At 39.1% G+C, this 18,759-nt stretch overlaps 1 protein-coding gene across 1 annotated transcript in view; it reads left to right on the forward strand.

Moving 5' to 3' along the window:
- LOC116104528 (cytosolic beta-glucosidase-like) overlaps positions 1–18,759 on the forward strand; it is a 101,653-nt gene that overhangs the window by 6,291 nt on the left and 76,603 nt on the right. The window lies entirely within an intron of this gene.

Below are 18,759 nucleotides of genomic sequence, written 5' to 3' on the forward strand. Positions count from 1 at the left end.
AAAACCCAGGCCCTGTGCACTTGGAAGAGCAGGCAGGACAGCATAAAGCAGTCCGCGGCTCTGATCTCCCTTTCGCTTTCGATTCTGGAGAGGCAGCGAATGCCCATCCGGATGATACCTATCTTCCTTATAGCGAGCCGCTTCTCCCTCCAAGTCCTCCTCTTCGGAGGGGCTCAACTCCTCAGAGCTATCAGGCTCAAGGGGCTTCCGTCTCGAAGCTCCATCTCTTTCTCTACTTTTCTCTCCCAGGGCGTCCTTTCCCCTATCTCTCACTTCCACAGATCCAGCGGACGGGCCTGTACTCTTAGGTATATCCTTTTTTCTCTTCTTTCTCTCCCTTTTCTCCTGGCTAGCCTCCACTCTCTCATATTTTCTCTCCCTTTTATTCTGGCTAGCCCCCACTCTCCCCTCTGTTTCTGACATGCTATCTTGTAACTCCTCAAGTGCCCTCCATCCCAAAGCTACAGAGGCACGGAATTTCTTATCCTCCAGGCAAGAATGTATAACAAGCGCCATTAGCACGATTACTGTGGCTTTGGCTGCGCTTTCTAACCCTGAGAAAGGGTCGGAGGAATTAAAATCAAGCAGCATGCCTCTCAGAGCTCACTCTGTCCTGCAGTTCTGAAACCTACCAGCTGTTGTAAGGTTCTCCTGGCGTCCCGGGTTTCTCGGCACCAGCTGTAGCCCGCGTGGTCCTCTCGCCGGGAAGAAGACACGCGGACACTAGGTTCCTTCTGCAGCAACTGTTTATTTGTCTCCATCCATAGGGAAAAAGGGGTCGAACCCAAAAATCCGCACTGGTTATATACACCACAATGCAGGGTATCTGCCCACAGCGTGGCGTGTCTGCTCATGATTGGCTGTTCGCTCATTACCCTACGTAATGCCCCAGAATGGGCCGTGACATGGCGTCTTTTCACTCTACGCACATGCGCAAACAGTTCTCTACGCACATACGCAAACATTTGTTTACTCGACAGCGGAAGTAGGCGCCATCTTGTCATGGTGAATGTCTCTCAAGCTTCACGGCTCCCCACAAAGTCAGTCACGGCGGTCCATGCTGGTTACACTAAACATTCTGAACATGAAGTCAGTCATGGCGGTCCATGCTGGGTACACTAAACGTTCTTTTGTTTGTTTGTTTTTTCGAGACAAGGTTTCTCTGTGTAGCCCTGGTTGTCTTGGTACTCACTCTGTAGACCAGGCTGGCCTTGAACTCAGAAATCCACCTGCCTCTGCCTCCCAAGTACTGGGATTAAAGGTGTGCGACTACACTAAACATTCTAAAAGGTGAAGGAAGGAACATTGCCATGAATATGAGGACACCCTGGGCTACATAGTAAATTTGAGGCTGGCCTTGTATACATATCAAAACCATATTTTTTTTAAAAAAAAACTGAGAAGTTGGGACAGTAAAGAAAACCCTAAAGGGGAAGGTGAAAACACATGGAGAAACTGGCATGATCAGAAGGGAAAGCAGGAAATGTAAGCGTCATTTAGAAGTTAGGGCAATGAAATGGTTGCAGAAAATACCAACCCTTCCAATCCCTTTATCTCAGATTTCTGCTTTTGAGAACAGTGGGAATCTGAATTTCAGTTGTCATAAGCATCCAGCATGATCATGATTTGTTGCATTGGCTCCAGGAAACAAGTACACAATCTATTTACCATCTTGGGCATCTCTAGACACATGCCACGACATCACCATGTTTGATTCATTACCTGGGCCCATTCTTGGGTGTGAAAAAAATGAAAGCACAGGCTCCATATTCAGGTCCTGTGCCTGTCGGGGCCTTGACTCAGCTGCAGCCCTTCTCCACTTCCTTTCCTTCCAGTCCTTCTCTGCACAGCATGACTCTGGGGTTACATTTGAACTCTGGATTTATTGTGATTGCTACCATAGCAATCCATAGACTGGGAGTCTTCAGCAGCAGAAATTTGTTTCCTTGTAGTTCTAGGAGCTAAAAGCTCAAGATCAAGTTGCTGGCAGATTTGCTTTTCCCGAGGCTCACTGCTTGGCTGGCAGATGGTGCCCTTAACTCTGTCCTCATGTAACCTTTTCATACTTCTACTACCTCATTTTAAGTAATTAACTCTGAGTTTACTTCATGTATAGGCATATTTTAAGCAATGAAGGATTAGGATTTCTTTTAAAAGGAATACTATTTGTGTGTATAAATGTTGTCTTCTGATGTAGAAGGTAGGTAACTATCTTCCTGACTTCTTTGAGACACTGGGGCCATGCCATGTTGATATGACCATGTCAGATTTCCTTCAAGAGAACCGCCTCTCATACATCATTAACAATCTCAAGTCTTGACAGGCTGCTCATCAGTCCAGGCATTGAGATCCCTCTTTTTGAGTGTTTGCAACTGCAGCTGGCACATTAACATTGCTTCTACATTGTGTTGTTGACTTTGTATTTGGTCATCTGCTCCTTGGGCATGGGATTACTGACATCCATATTTCTCATCTAAATATTCAGAAATTCTTAATATCATTCTTCCTCTTTCTTTTAGATTTTCTCAGTTCAATTAAAGAGTGTGTATTTAAAAGTTTCATGAAGTTACTGTTAAGTAGAAGACCAACAAAGAGCTAAGAGTAAGAGAGGAAGAAAGTACATTAAACCATCCGATTTATACTGTCTCTAATTTACTATTCTATAAATTACTAACATAATCTCTGAACACAATAAACAATTGTAGTGATTTTTTTTTTTTAAAATGGAGAACATTGCAAGTAGACTTTGGTTATAGCTGTGTGTATATCTGAGCTTGTATGTGTGTCTTGGGCCCACAAATGGAATGACAAATCTTGGGTGAATAGTCACCTCATCCAATCTTTGCTTACAAAATATTCGAGAAGAGTTTATTTAGGACATCATATCTCACAAAGTAGTACTATAGAGCTGTTTTGTTTTGCAGGAGGTCACCTGTACCTCATAGTAAGGACAAAACTGAATTGTACTTCTCCCAATTTACTGAATTTTACAATGTTATGAAACAAGGATGAGAGAGCTTTAGTCTTTCAGGAGCTTTTAGTCTTCAGTCTGCATACATGTTAGAATCTGGTCATGGGAAGACTGAAGAATTTCATTTCTTAGCAAAACACCATGAAGGGTCCACTTGTCTAGATCAACTCCTTGTTATGAGGGTTCTTGAAATGATATGTTGATTGCACCATTGTAGTGTTGTATATTGGAATGTACCTATCTCTCAACAACAGTGTGATACATGGACAAACCCTATCAATTATTTAAAATAGAGACTTCTAAAAGTCTGCACAGTGAACCCCCCAATTGCAGAAAACTCCATTTTACTTATTTACTTTGTGTGAATGTTCATGATGTGTGTGGTTTGTCTGTATACACATACATGTGGAAGAGTATACACGCCTTTGTACATGTTGAATCAGTCAGTTGAGGATGCTAGGTGCCCCACTCTGCCCTTGCTCACATTATTCCTTGAGGTAATATCTCTCACTAAACTAGAAACATTTTTTTTTTGTCAAGACTGGCTTATGAGTTCATTTTTTATATGGATTTAGGGATCTGATCTCATGACCTCGTGATTGTGTAGCAAGAGACCTGACCCACTCACTGATCTCCCCAGACCTTATCTATTTACTTTTGAGACACAGTCTTTTTATGTAACCCTGCCAGAAGTCTGTATTCAGTTGTGTCACCTAAGCATTGCCAGAAAACTTTGCCATCCTCCTGCGTTAGACTCTCAGGTATTCAGATTATAGGCACAAGTTACCATCTATGTCCAGAAAGTTCATTTTAAAGCATATATTTCACAATGGTGGTTAGTTTTCTAAGTTTTGCATTTCCTTAAGACAGTTTCAGTGTACAGTTCCCTTAAAAGTATCTTTTCTTTTTCTTTCTTTCTTTTTTATATTAGATATTTTCTTTATTTACATTTCAAATGTTATCCCCTTTTCCTGGTTTCCCCTCCAAAAATCCCTACCCCATCCCCCTTCCCCTGCTTCTATGAGGGTGTTCCCCCACCCACCCAACCTGCTTCCCAGTCCTGACATTTCCCTATACTGGGTCTTCTAGCCTTCACAGAGGACCAAGGGTCTCTTCTCCCATTGATGCTTGACAAGGCCATCCTCTGCTACATATGCAGCTGGAGCCATGAGTCCTACCATGTGTACTCTTTTGTTGGTTAGACTCTGGGAGCTCTGGGGATACTGGTTAGTTCATATTGTTCCTGCTATGAGGTTGCAAACCCCTTCAGATCCTTGGGTCCTATCTCTAGCTCCTCCATTGGGGACCCCATGCTCAGTCTAAAGTTTGGCTGCCAGCATCCATATCTGCATTTGTCAGGCTCTGGCAGAGCCTCTTTTGAGACGGCCTTATCAGGATCATCTCAGCAAACACTTTGTGGCATTCATAAGAGTGTCTGGATTTGGTAACTGTATATAGGATGGATCCTCATGTGGGGCAGTCTCTGGATGGCCTTTCCTTCAGTCTCTACTCCACATTTTGTCTTGGTATATCCTCCCATGAGTACTTTGTTCCCCTTTCTAAGAAGGCCTGAAGAAGTCACACTATGGTCTTCCTTCTTCAGCTTCCTGTAGTCTGTGAATTGTATCTTGGGTATTCTGAGCTTTGGGGCTAATATTCACTTATTAGGTAGTGAATACCATGTGTTTTCTTTTGTGATTGGGTTACCTCACCCAGGATGATATTTTCTAGCTCCATCCATTTGCCTAAAATTTCATGGAGTCATTGTTTTTAATAGCTGAGTAGTACTCCATTGTGTAAATGTACCACATTTTCTGTATCCATTCCTCTGTTAAAGGACATCTGGGTTGTTTCCAACTTCTAGCTATTATGAATAATGCTGCTATGAACATAGTGGAGCTTGTGTCCTTGTTATTTGTTGGAGCATCTTCTGGGTATATGCCCAGGAGTTCTATAGTTGAGCCCTCAGGTAATACTACATCCAGTTTTCAGAGGAACCACCCAAGTGGTTTTACCAGCTTGCAATCCCACCAGCAATGGAGGAGTGTTTCTCTTTCTCCACATCCTTGCCAGTATCTGCTATCACCTGAGTTTTTGATATTAGCCATTCCGACTGGTGTGAGGTGGAATCTCAGGGTTATTTTCATTTGCATTTTCCTGATGAATAAGGATATTGAACATTTCTTTAGATACTTCTCCACCATTCTTTATTCCTCAGTTGAGAATTCCTTTGTTTAGCCCTGTACCCCATTTTTAATAGGGTTATTTTGTTCTCTGGAGTCTAACTTCTTGAGTTTTTTGTATATATTGGATATTGGCCCTCTATCAGATATAGGATTGGTAAAGATCTTTTCCCAATCTGTTGGTTGCTGTTTTGTCCTATTGACAGCGTCCTTTGCCTTATAGAAGCTTTGCAATTTTATGAGGTCCCATTTGTCAATTCTTGATTTAGAACATAAGCCATTGGTGTTCTGTTTAGGAAATTTCCCCTCTGCCCTTTTCCACTTTCTCTTAATTTCCTGTTTAATGTACAATTTAGTTAGAACTGACAATCGTTCTAACATTTATATTTTAACATCATAACATTATATAATGTTATATTTTATATAATATTGTTACATAGAATAATGTTATATTGGGTGTTCTTAGTAGAAGAAGGTGGTATGCACGCTTACTACTGACTATTTCTTGTTTTTTTCCCTTCCTTTTCTATTCCCTTTGTTCAGTTTTGTTTCCTTATCATTATCTATAACTCTTGAAAATGTGTTGTTGCATACCTGTTCATGTCTCTAAATTACATGTATATACTCCCCTACACCCACAATCAAAGGTGTGTGCATGAATGCTACAGTCATCTTGTCCTACACACACACACACACACACACACACACACACACACATACACACACACACACATACACACACACACAAAGGCATATATACCACAGAGAAAAACATAATTATCTCCATCAGTTTCTTTAAGACCCTCTTGTGAGTTAGTAGAACTTCAAAATACCATTGTATTTCAAAACTCTATTGTTGATGCATAAAAGTTATTACCTTTGGAGTTGTTTGATGGACTATGACTTCCTCATATGAACTATCACTATATACACTATATACAAAAGTTAATGGCCTTAGTATTTGTTATTAGGTATTTTTAATGTTACACAACTTACATTATTTTTGTTACAATTTGTTACATTTTTTTCTTATTTTGTCTATCTTTGTTCAAACTGAACTATATGTCAAAATTATAGCTTTTTTTTTCACAATCATTGTTTCCAACTTTGCTTGGTAAATTCCTTCCTTATATTTTCAGATGCCATAGATTCTTTTTCTTTCCTTTATATTTTCCTTTTGCCTTTTCCCATCTAGAGGGTTGTTTCCCCATAGAGGTGCTATTGATATCATACTTGGCTATGCTCAAGTGTATGGTACCTGCTTCATCTTGGCAAGCCTCTTTATAGCCTCTGCCACTAAAAATCAGCAAGACCCCCATTGTTTGGGAGCCGAGAAGCTCATTTGTGTATTTGGCTTTGCCTGCCAGGTGTGTGATACCGTACTGAACTAAAACCAGGATTCATCACTTGAAACCTATACTTCTAATTCGTCTTGTTTAGTTGCTATCATTATTTTTTTTCAAATTTAACCTTTTGTTTTAAATATTTGTAACATATGCACTGCAAGGTGCAGTGAGAGTTGGATACTGCTCAATAAGAAGAGGTATCTTACACATGTCTGGCTAGTTTTTACTTGTGGCTCAAGGCATATACATTTTAATTTTTCAGTACTTATTTTAGTAGTATTTATCTCTACATTGCTAAAGTGGTATATATTTATAAGCATTACTTAATTTTAGTCAATTGTACAGCATTAGCTTTTTATTACATGAGCTAAGGTTTTGCTTGTTAGTTTGTGTGTAATGCAGACATCTCTGTTTTTCTTATTTGGTTAAAGAACACATTTTGCTTAAATTGTTACTTCATTTTGCCTCACTATGCAAGCTGAGTTGCCGATGCTCTATGGTTATATTTTAAAAATAGATTTTGCTTTGTCTGAGAGTTGATAATTCTCTGCTGTTACTGCTAGCTTTCTTTTGTATAATCTTTCCAGTAATTCATTTCCACTCTACCTGACAGAAATGCTGATTGAATCTCAATATTTTCAAACACATTACATACTTTGTCAATTCATTTTCTTACCTTCCTCTTAAAAACATTTCTTCTAGAACCTTTCACCCTCTTATATTATGATAAAGAAGTATGTTATGTGTGGTATGGCAATTGACCCTGGGACTCTGAACATACTTGTACTTCTGGGTCAGTTTCCCTTCCATTGATGTCTGGCAGTCCATCCTCTGCTACATATGCAGCTGAAGCCATGAATCCCTCTATTTGTACTTTTGGTTGGTGGTTAAGTCCCTGGGAGATCTGGAGGGTCTGGTTGATTGATGTTGTTCTTCCTATGGGACCATAACCTCTTCTTTCTCTAACTCCTCCATTGGGAACCCCATGGTCAGTCCAAAGATTGGCTACCAACATCCACCTCTGTATTTGTCAGGCTCTGGCAGAGCCTCTCAGGAGACAGCTATATCAGGCTCCAGTCAACAAGCACTCACTGGCATCCACAATAGTGTCTGGGTTTGGTGACTGTATATGGGATGGATCCCCAGGTGGGACAGTCTCTGAATGATGTTTCCTTCAGTCTCAGTATCTCCACCCATGAGTATTTTGTTCCTCCTTCTAAGAAGGCCTGAAGCATCCAGACTTTGGTCTTCCTTCTTCTTGAGCTTCATGTGGTCTGTGAATTTTATCTTGGGTATTCCAAGCATTTGGGCTAAGATCCACTGAGTGCAAACCATGTTTGTTCTTTTGTGATTGGGTTACCTCACTCAGGATGATATTTTTTAGTTCCATCCATTTGCCTAAGAATTTCATGAAGTCATTGTTTTTAATAGTTGAGTATTACTCCATTTTGTAAATGTACCGCATTTTCTGCATCCATTATTCTGTTGAAGGACATCTGGGTTGTTTCCAGCTTCTGGTCATTATAAATAAGACTGCTATGAACACAGTGGAGCATGTATACTTGTTATATGTTGGAATATCTTTTGGGTATATGCCCAGGAGTCGTGTAGCGGTGTCCTCAGGTAATACTATGCCCAATTTTCAGAGAAACCACCAGACTAATTTCCAGATTGCAAGTTGTATGAGTTTGCAATGCCACCAACAATGGAGGAGTGTTCCTTTTTGTCCACATCCTTGCCAGCATCTGCTATCACCTGAGGATTTGATCTTAGCTATTCTGAGTGGTGTAAGGTGGAATCTCAGGGTTGTTTTGATTTGCATTTCCCTAATGACTAGGGATATTGAAAATTTTTTGTTTAGCTCTGTACCCCATTTTTTAATAGGGTTATTTGGTTCTCTGAAGTCTAACTTCTTGAGTTCTTTGTATATATTGGGTATTAGCCCTCTATCAGATGTAGGATTGGTAAAGATCTTTCCCAAATCTATTGTTTGCCATTTTGTCCTATTGACAGAGTCTTTTGCCTTACAGAAGCTTTGCAATTTTATGAGGTCCCATTTGTCAATTCTTGATCTTAGAGCATAAGCTATTGGTGTTCTGTTCAGGCAAAATTTCCCTGTGCCCATGTGTCCGAGGATCTTCCCTGCTTTCTTTTCTATTAGTTTCAGTGTATCTAGTTTTATGTGGATGTCCTTGATCCACTTGGACTTGAGCTTTGTACAAAGAGATAAGAATGGATCCACTTGCATTCTTCTACATGGTGACTGACAGTTGAAGCAGCACCATTTTTTGAAAATGCTGTCCTTTTTCCACTGGACAGTTTTAGCTCCTTTGTCAAAGATCAAGTAACGAACGGTATAGTGAAGCCACCTTTGGATGTTGGTGGGAGAAAATATAGACGATGCACATGTACATGTGACTATCTCTCATTTTTTTTTTACTAGAGATAATTTCCTTTGTGCATAGGACAGGTGTGTACACAGCTCTGTGATTTCTCAAAGAATGTTGATGTAGCAATAATACCAGCAACATGATGCCGTCTATCATCATATCTTGTAAGTCACAGAGCAAAGGCCTCATAGTGCCAGCCCTCATAACCACAGCATGCATTATTAGTTCCATAGGCAAATAGAAGTATTGATGTTTAGAGCTTTTCCCACATATACATTATGGTAAAAAAGAACATGTGACAGAAAGAAGCTAAAACCCCGAACTGTTTTGTGGAAAGAAATGTAGTGCTTGTTTATTGTCTTGAGCCTGCAGTAGGAGAAGGGAGCTCACAGCCGCAGCACACATTGAAGGCTATCGTGTTCACTGGGGTTCTGACCACTTTAAACTAACTCAAAATCCTGTGTGAAATAGTCCATGTGTTGCCACTATAAATACAGAGAAGTTATATTAATCATAAGCCAGAGAATCTACAGAGGCTCATCCATACCCAGCTGTGGAACAACTGTAATTTCTGTAATACATTGCAGCCTTGAATGTCATTGATTTTGCTAAATAGCAAAATTTTAAATAAAACTTTTATTGCATTGTATTTATTTGTTGTTTGCACAGATATGTTATTAGTTACTTTTCTATTACTGTGATAAAAACATCATGACCAAGGAAACTTATTGAAGAAAGGGATTTGTTGTGGCTCACAGTTCCAGAAGGTAGAGTCCATGTTGGTGGATCAAAGGCAGGAGGCTGCTGAAGCAGATAGCAGAGAGAGCGCACATCACAAAGTATAAGCATGGCACACAGGGAGCAAACTCAGAATGGCAAGAGTCTTTCAACTTTCAAAGCTCCCTTCCAGTGACATACTTTCTCTGAATGTCATACCTCCTAAACCTCCCCAAACAGTGTCATCAAGCTAGGACCACGTGTCAAATGCTTGAAGCCATGAAGGACATTCTCACTGTGTCTCTGTGTGGATAGGAGTTAGCTATTTTTTTCTCTCATGAATCCTCGAGATAGAACTTATGTCTTCAAGCTTGGTATGAGTCCATTTACCATCTTAGAGACTCAGTACGTCACACTTTTGTTGAAATCCCTTCTATCTCTAAATAGGATAGAAATTCAAAGGACAATTTTATTTTCTTTCAAATCACTAAAGAATAAATATTCCTGGCTTAGAATACTATAGTATTGCATCTGGTGTTTGGGCTTATAGCACTTCCTTCCTATAGTCACTGTGAGCCCTATATGGGCTTCTCTGTATCAACTACTGTGAGCACTAATAATCATCTTGCAACAACTCCCTACATTAACATGTTTTCTATTGTGTAAGTCACCTGATTCCCAATGACAATATCAGCTCTTGAGTATGCACTTTTGATATTTTTCTCACCTTTTCACACAATCTTACAGCAACTCTGTCTTCATGTAGCCAATATTTGTTTGTATAAGAGAAATATATCTGTGAGTTTCTTAGAAGAGAATGGATATATAATACTTATTAAATTTATAAATGCTGAATGAAATTAATTCACAAGGGAAGATTTTATATTTTTCCAACCTTACCCAAATAATAAGTAATAGAGCCAGGAGTTTGCTCTGATGGTATTGCTATGGGCAGATTGGCATATCACATGGTGGTACTCATTGGTATCTGCCCTGCAATTTTGAGAAAATCATTCAATCTCTATGTGTCCTTGTTTTCCTCTTTGGAACAATAACACTTACTGTGAAGACTATTCACACCTGTAAGGCTTATTATGAAGAATAAAAGAATTGAATTAAAATAAGATATCATCACAAGCTTGACTCAAAGTTAATGTTTAACAAAAGACTTCTGCTATGACATGTGTTATGAAGTGGGCTTTATTACACTCACTATAGTTGAAATTGTAATGGGTGTGTTGAATAAAAACATGTTCTAATACCATATTTTCACAATCCTATATTTTCTCCTGCTCAGGTATTCACTGAAATGAAACATGCATTTGTTAAGTGTTTGATTTCTTTGTGATTTTACCACAGGAAACTATAGATACAACTAATCTTATACAGAGAAGACATATCCTATGTACATTTAAGACTTGCTATTTATTATATTACTGCAATTTGGGGGGCTTTGTGGAGGCAGGTTGACTTGTCTAGATGAAGTTCATTTATTCTTATTCCTGTGTGGTCTTCTATTGTATACAGATTCTATATTTCCTTTATTTATTGTCTGGACAAGGGAAGTTTGAGTGCTTCCAATGTTTCTTTTGTTCCTACTTTGCATTTAGTCAACTTTTGAAGTTACAAGCATGGCTATGTGTTCCTCTGGTCCATATTGGTAGACATATGGTGGTAGGGAATTACTAATTCATACCATACTGTTTGTTTTGTCAGACTTCTAGATGTTTATATCTTCAGCTTTTAGATATATATTCTACACCTAGCCAACTGTATGGGTGTAGAATGGTTATCTCATTGTGACATTCATCTGTATTTTCCAGAGTTAATGATATGCTACATTTATTTATTTATTGGCCTGCAGATTAAGATTTATTTAATTGTACATATATGAAAAATACAGATGTCAGTAGTATTTGTAGTTTTAGGCACCCACTAGGGGCCTGAAATATATCCTCATGGGTAAGGGGTCAGGGGATTATTGTACTATGTATGGCTAATCAGAGCAACTGTATGACTTATGGTGCATGAAGGGCTTAGGGGGGAGCAGTTAGCAAGGAAGACCTAGAATGGAATTAGTCATTGCATCACAGGAGGAGGGAAGAGCTCCCCAAGGGGATTCAGCTTATATAAAGTTGGGTGTAAAATGTGTAATTCACAGAAGGCTGCATTGTATTCCATTGTTAGGGATGCTATAACAAAATGCCCCAGACTAAATAGAAACTAATTTTCTGGTGACTCTGGAAGTTGGGAATTTTAGATCAAGGTGTCAGTACTTTCTTCTGAGCCTCCCACCCCATTTGATTTCTAGGCAACTAATTTTTTTCACTGTGCCTTTTGTGGACTTGTGCGTGCGTGTGTGTGTGTGTGTGTGTGTGTGTGTGTGTATATGTGTGTGGGCCCTTGGTGTGTCTTTGAGTCTCTAAGTTTCCTTGTCAAATCTGATACCAGTTAGACTGGAGGAGGACACACACTCCAGCAGTTTCATTTAATGGAGTTGTGGTTTTAAAATGTCTCCAAATTTAGTCACATGTTCAAGGACTAGAGGCTGCAACACATGCATTTTGGAGAATCTAACTGAGCCTCTAGCAGAGTGATGGTGGAAGAGGGATAAGAGGGCTTAGGTAGCAGTTATGGGGCAGGGTTTGATGAGGAAAGGTCTTGGCTCTAGGGCTGGATTCACACTTCAGGATTTATAGGTGCTGGGCTTGGGCTGGAAAAGCTCATTGACGAGCAGATGACTTCAGCTTCCTGTCCTCCATGCTCTGCCCATTCTGGGAGGCATGCAATCTTTCCAGTCTGTGATACCTAGGGCTGGTCAATGAATCCATACTCCAAGGTGAGGTCAACCTTGGTGTTCTGCCTGGGCCTTATTGCCCAGCTTGGTGGGCTCTCGAAGCTTACCGGAAACTCCCGCTTAACAGTCGTGACTGCACAAGCCCATGCTAGCAGTGTTTTATGAACATAGAGAGGATAAGAAAAACCAAGGATCAGATGTCTGTCTTATTAATACACTCCATGTCTCAAGAGGTCCAAGGCTCCGCTGCTGTTGTCCTGGGTTCGCTTTTACCTCTCTCTGCCTGACTGGTTACTGCTTTCTTTCTCTAAAATGAGGGTCAGGTTAACACCGGTAATGGCCTGGTTATTAAGGTACATTTAGATTCCAAAACCTAGAGGAAGTGGTGGTGGTGGGGAAGACATTTTCACCATGGGTAGAAATGCCCTATCTCCAGCTCCCAGCCAGAGTGAGAAGATTTGGGAAACTGCTTTCCTGAGGCACATAATGCTTATGGGTGTGAAGTGGTAAGGTGGGTGTGGGCTGGGTGTGGGATAGGATGGACAGAGAGGCCAGATTTCTTTCTTCTTTTCCCTTTTTATTGTAACCAGATTTTTTTCTCTAATATACTATATCATGTTTACAATTTCCCCTCCTTCTCTTCCTTGCTGTTTTAACCCACCTCCTCTCACATCTGGATCCACTCCCTTTCTGACTCTTACTAGAAAATGAACAGGCATCTAAGTGATAATAATAAAATGACATAAAATAAAGGATAAGGTAGAACAAAAACTAATACGTTGCAAAAGGACAAAACAAAACAAAACAAGGAAAGAGCCTAAGAAAAGTCACAAGAAGCCATCTGCACCATTAGAGATGTGCTCTCTCTCTCTCTCTCTCTCTCTCTCTCCCTCTCCTTCTCCCTCTCCCTCTCCCTCTCTCTCTCTCTCTCTGCATATATATGTGTGTGTGTGTGCGTGTGTGTGTGTGTATACATGTATACACACACATATTCTACAGATTGTATCTTTCATATCACTGACTTTTTCTCTGTTAATTTACTTATCTATTCATCCGCATTGCTGCCCTCCCACAGAGTTCCTCCTAATCCCAGTCTCCTTCTCCTTCCTCTGGGAGGGTGGGGCCCACCTGTGTATTACCCTATCTTGGCACATTATCATTTCACTAGTAGTTTTTGATATAGTTTTGACCCGTACAGTTTGTGTGTTGATTATTATATCCTGAGGGAAATTTCTTTCTTGGTGCAGTCTACTTAGTTTCTGTATGCTTCTTGGGCCTTGATAGGCATCTCCTTCTTTAGGTTAGGGAAATTTTCTTCTATGGTTTTGTTGGAAACATTTTCTGTGCTATTTACTTGTTTTTTTTTTTTTTCTTTTCCCTCTACTTCCCTAATTTTTAGGTTTGGTCTTTTTATAGTGTTCCAGATTTCCTGGATGTGTTATGCCAAGACTCTTTAAAGTTAACAATTTCATTGACTAAGGCACCCATTTCTTCTATTGGGTCTTCAATGCCTGAGAGTCTCTCTGCCACCCTTAGCATTCTGTTGGTGAGGACTTCCTCTAGAGTTCTTACATTATTCATTTTCATATTTCCCTCAGTTTGGGCTTTTTAAAAATTGATTCTGATCCACTTTCAGGTTTTAAGCTACTTTATTCAACTCCTTTCACTCTTTGTGTTTTCATAGATTTCTTTAAGGTATTTATTCATTTGCTCTTTAAGGGCCGTGAAAGGATCAATATTGGCTCAGGGTCCCTAAGACGAAGTTCTCAGCACAAGGGAGATTTATTTGCTCCAGAAGGAGAAAGGGCAGGGGATAAGAGACAAACATAGGAGATGGAGGACAAGGGACAAGGGTATGGGAGCAAAGGAGACAGGAAAAGGATATTTGTGCTGGTGGGGGTGAAGCAAGGAACTGTCTCTGGATAGAGAGGAGGCAGGTGTGGCCCATAAGAAATGATAGTTTATAAAGGTAAAAGGAGAAGCTCTGTGTTAGGATGAGATGTTGCATTTTAATTGGGCTGATTAATTAGGTGAACCAAAGAAGGCTTTTGATTGCTGGGCTTCAATACTTTGATAGCTGGATCTCAGTAGTAGGCCTCAGGAGGGGGAAGTGGACAAATAAGGGAATATAGACCTGGGTGCCTAGCTTTAGGAATGTAATCTAACAGTTTAACATGGCAGAGGAAATGTAGGGCAAGGCCTTCCAGAGCCATGTTTGTCACACTTGGGCTGGGTACAGTATATTCAGACCACTGTCATATTCCAAAGGCTATTTCAAGGTCTTATCTTGTGTAGATCCATGTTTTCCATGCTTGTGCTGTCTAGAGTATTTTCAGACCACTGTCATAGTCAAAAATGCTATTTCAAGGTCTTGTGCTTCAGCTATGTCGCAATACTTAGGGCCTTCTATAGTACGATTGCTGGGTTCTAGTAGAGACATATTTTTCTGGTTAGCATTGATTGCTTTTTTTACTTTGGTATCTAGGCATCTCGGTTTGGGGTGATTGTAATTCTAGGCACTGATGTCTGGTCCCTTTCTTTGTTGGGATGTTTTGTTTCTTGGCTTTTGTTGCCCTCTTTGGTTCTTAGCAGAGTGTGATTATTGCCTGGTAGGGAATTCTTCTGGGACTCTTCTTAGGTGTGGCTAGTAGTTTTTGGGTAAAATGGGGAGTTGATACTTATAGCTGAGGATGGGCTGGGAGTAAGGTTGGGTAAAAGTCCACAGAAGACGGAAAGCAAGGTTTTCTAGAAAGCAAAACAAAACAAACAAACAAACAAAAAACCTAAAAAACAAAACAAAAACAAAAAACCAGGATCTGATTAATTCCCTGGGAGTGGAAACAGAAAGTGAAGAAAGACTGCTACAGGTAGCTAGCTACAGACTGACAGACTCGGTCAGGGCTGAGAGATATGATTTGAAGTACTCAGGTAGAATAAAGATCTGATGCTCACCTATCTGCTTTCTGTCCTACTTGCTTCTTTTACATTAAAAATAATCCTTATTAAATATGTATTTTTCCTTTTAGAAAGAGACCTATTAACATATTTTCCTACATTTCTATATATTTTTTTAAATATTCAAATAAAATTGTGATATTGCCATTTTGGGGCAATATGTTTTTTGACTTAAGTATTTTGAAATTCTTATTGGTTCATTTACTTTTATCACTGTTGTATTCTCTGTATAAACTGAACTCTATAATAGCAATTTTATACCTGGTGATTCTTGGCTGCAAATGTACACTGCTATTGATAACACCGTTCCTCTTTTCAGGTTAATGATAACAGAGTATGATTTTTTTCTATAATGTCATCTTTTTTCACCCTTCTCTTTAAAGTGAATATCCTGTGGTTAATCTAAGGTTGTATTTTACATTTTCTTTCAACATGATAGATAATTTTTCCTTTTCAGGTAGGTTGTTTAGACTCAGTTTTATTTAATAATATTACTGACATAGTTAGAGACCAATTAAACATCTTACTATTTGCTTTTTACTTGTTCTATCTCTCTTTGATTTTTCCTCCTACTTTTTTTTTTTTGAGATTTTTGGGTTTCATTTTATGGTCCCATTTTCCATTCTTTGTACATATATTAGCTATAATTCCTTATGTTGTTACTTTAGTGTTCCCTTTAGGGATTTTTACAGCACATATCTTTTGGCCTGTCACCATCAAAAGATAGTCTACTACTTCACGGATAATCCAAGGTTCTTAACTATAGTCAGTTCCTGTTTCGTCTCCCCTGGCTTTCATGCTGATATGGAAATACAGTTTACACCTACATATGCTAAAAATTTCCACAAAAGCCTGAGCCGTCATTCACTTTAAATGACCCTTTTCCTTTTGTCTTTGCGTTGTGAAGATTGATAATGCATTTTAAATATATTTCCTAATTTAATCCAAGAATTATATAGAATATGGTTCAGAATATACAGTCCACATGGGAGTGTTAATCTTCTTTGTCATTAATGTCCAGGCACAGTCTCAGACTGGATGTAGTACAGTTATTAAAAACTGAATTATTAATATCATCTGATCAGTAGCATCTGTGTTGAAGCACTGGTAAGTGCTATCCATTCTATGTTTTTAACCAAAGCTCCCATTGTAATTGTTAATTCTTAGTTCACAGCTTAGTTTCTTAAGGATTTACTATATTTAAACATGTCTCATTTGGGTAGCATATGTACAGAATGAGATAGTCCTCGTAAGGATCTTTTTTTCTATGTGTTTGTCAAAACTTCTTTGAGTCATGTTAGATGGTCCATGCATCAAAGATGTTCCTTTAGACTTTACACATTGAGTAGTATAACTTGGAGCACACTTGCTTCATCATTGTGAAGCAAGATCAGTAAGGCCTTCACTTGTACTTATTTGTACTGATCTTACTAAGATCAATTAATCACTTGTACTTCAAAGATCTAGATATAAATGGTGCTCTTATAACTCATGAGCTGTTAGTTAGACAGCTATTAGATTTTTCATTTTTTATTGGTTACTTTATTTATTTACATGTAAATGTTATCCCTCTTCCCAGTTTCCCCTCCACAAGTCTCCTATCCCCTCCTACTTCCCCCTGCCTCTATGAGGGTGCTGTCCCACCTGTCCAACCACCCCTGCCACAGCATCTTAGCATTCCCCTATCCTGGGTCATCAAACCTCTACAAGACCAAGGGGCTCCCATCCCAGTGATAGCAAATAAGGCAGTCCTCTGCTACATATCCAGCTGGAGCCATGGGTACCCCCTGTGTACCCTTTGGTTGGTGGTTTAGTCTGGGAGCTCTGTGGTATCTGGTTGGTTACCACTGTTGCTCTTCCTATGAGGTTACAAACTCCTTCAGCTCCTATAGTCCAGCTATTCTTAAAAATAAATTTATATAAACTTATAAGCATATAATTCAGGGTCAAGCTAAGCTAATAAGCACAGAAAATTATCACTTATATTTTCCTGTTACTTATGCTGTGGATATTATGTAGCTTCCTGTGAATGGAGAACTTTTAAAGTGTATACTACTCCTCATTTTTCCCAATCCTACATTGCACAGCCTCACAGAGATTGCTTGAGACAGCCTAGAGTGAGGCTATTTACACCAACAGGTATGGGCATGTGCTATGAGCCAGTATTAGATTTAATATGTTACTTGTGGTGGGGCCTAAGTAAGTGATGCAGAAAATGTTAATAATTCAGCCCAAAGAAAAGTCCTTCATATCTGTCTGGTTCCTTGTGAGTAGCACATAACAAGGAGGAAATGGTAGTCTGCTGTGAAAAAAAAAATGCTTACGTAACTCAGTAAAGAAGTGCTGGTGTTGTAGGCAAACAAGTCGTATTCTGAAATTTATTTCTTGTATTTCCTTCATTTTTGTTTGTTCTTTCAACTAAAAATATTAATCAATAGTCATGAGAGGACTTACAGTTTGCCAGGTTACAGTCAGATGACTATAGATGTAGAAACTTGACAAAATGAAAACATTATATAAAAATAAATTGGAGACAGGGAACTTGCTGTAGGGGCCATTGAGGATTATTCTTTGTGAAGTGTACTCACATTTTTATTCAATTATATACTTTCTTGTGTTCTTAAAAACAGTCAGCAGTAAAATATTAGCCAACCCTATATCACTTAAATTCTCTCCGATTAAGAATCTTCAGTTATTAAGCCAAGCATTCAAGCCATAGGAACAATACTAGGAAACTATATTTTCACTTTTGTACCTATTCCACACTGGAGTAAACCACTAGAAGCCTTTTCTCCATTCTCTCTAAGCCCATAGGTAGACACGACAGGGGTGTCACTATGTCTCTGCATAATTATTCGTATTCTACCTTGATGTGCAGTTATTTTTGTTTTTGTCATGCTCCCATCTCAGCACCTCCTCCATATACTCTTAGTCACCTCCCGGTCATTTTCTGTTTTTATTACCAATGCCCTCTGTTCACTAGGCTGGAGACCACAGTTGATCCTGTTAGTGTTATTCACAAAATATGAGCCCATAGATGCTCACTAAGGACCAGAGGGTCCTTGCTATTGTTGTTGATGACAATACTCTGGCTGTGAATTCTTTCTTACAGAGAGATTATGCTGAAATATTTTAGGAGTATAAGAGGATTATAAATTATGTAATAAGCATCCCCCTATATATTATATATCTTAAGGAGAAACACATAGAGAATACCCTTGAAGATCCTTGTATTCCTCTTTTAACTCCATTCCCCCTTTCTCTCCAAATATAAGTACTAGCCTACATCCATCATTCCCAGATTATACTGCTAGACTTAGGCTTCATAGACTGTTTTACATACTCTTAAATATACAAAACATAACAACCCTGCCATATATATATATATATATATATATAT

This window comes from Mastomys coucha, unplaced genomic scaffold, assembly GCF_008632895.1.
Source record: "Mastomys coucha isolate ucsf_1 unplaced genomic scaffold, UCSF_Mcou_1 pScaffold22, whole genome shotgun sequence".
Classification (NCBI taxonomy): domain Eukaryota; kingdom Metazoa; phylum Chordata; class Mammalia; order Rodentia; family Muridae; genus Mastomys; species Mastomys coucha.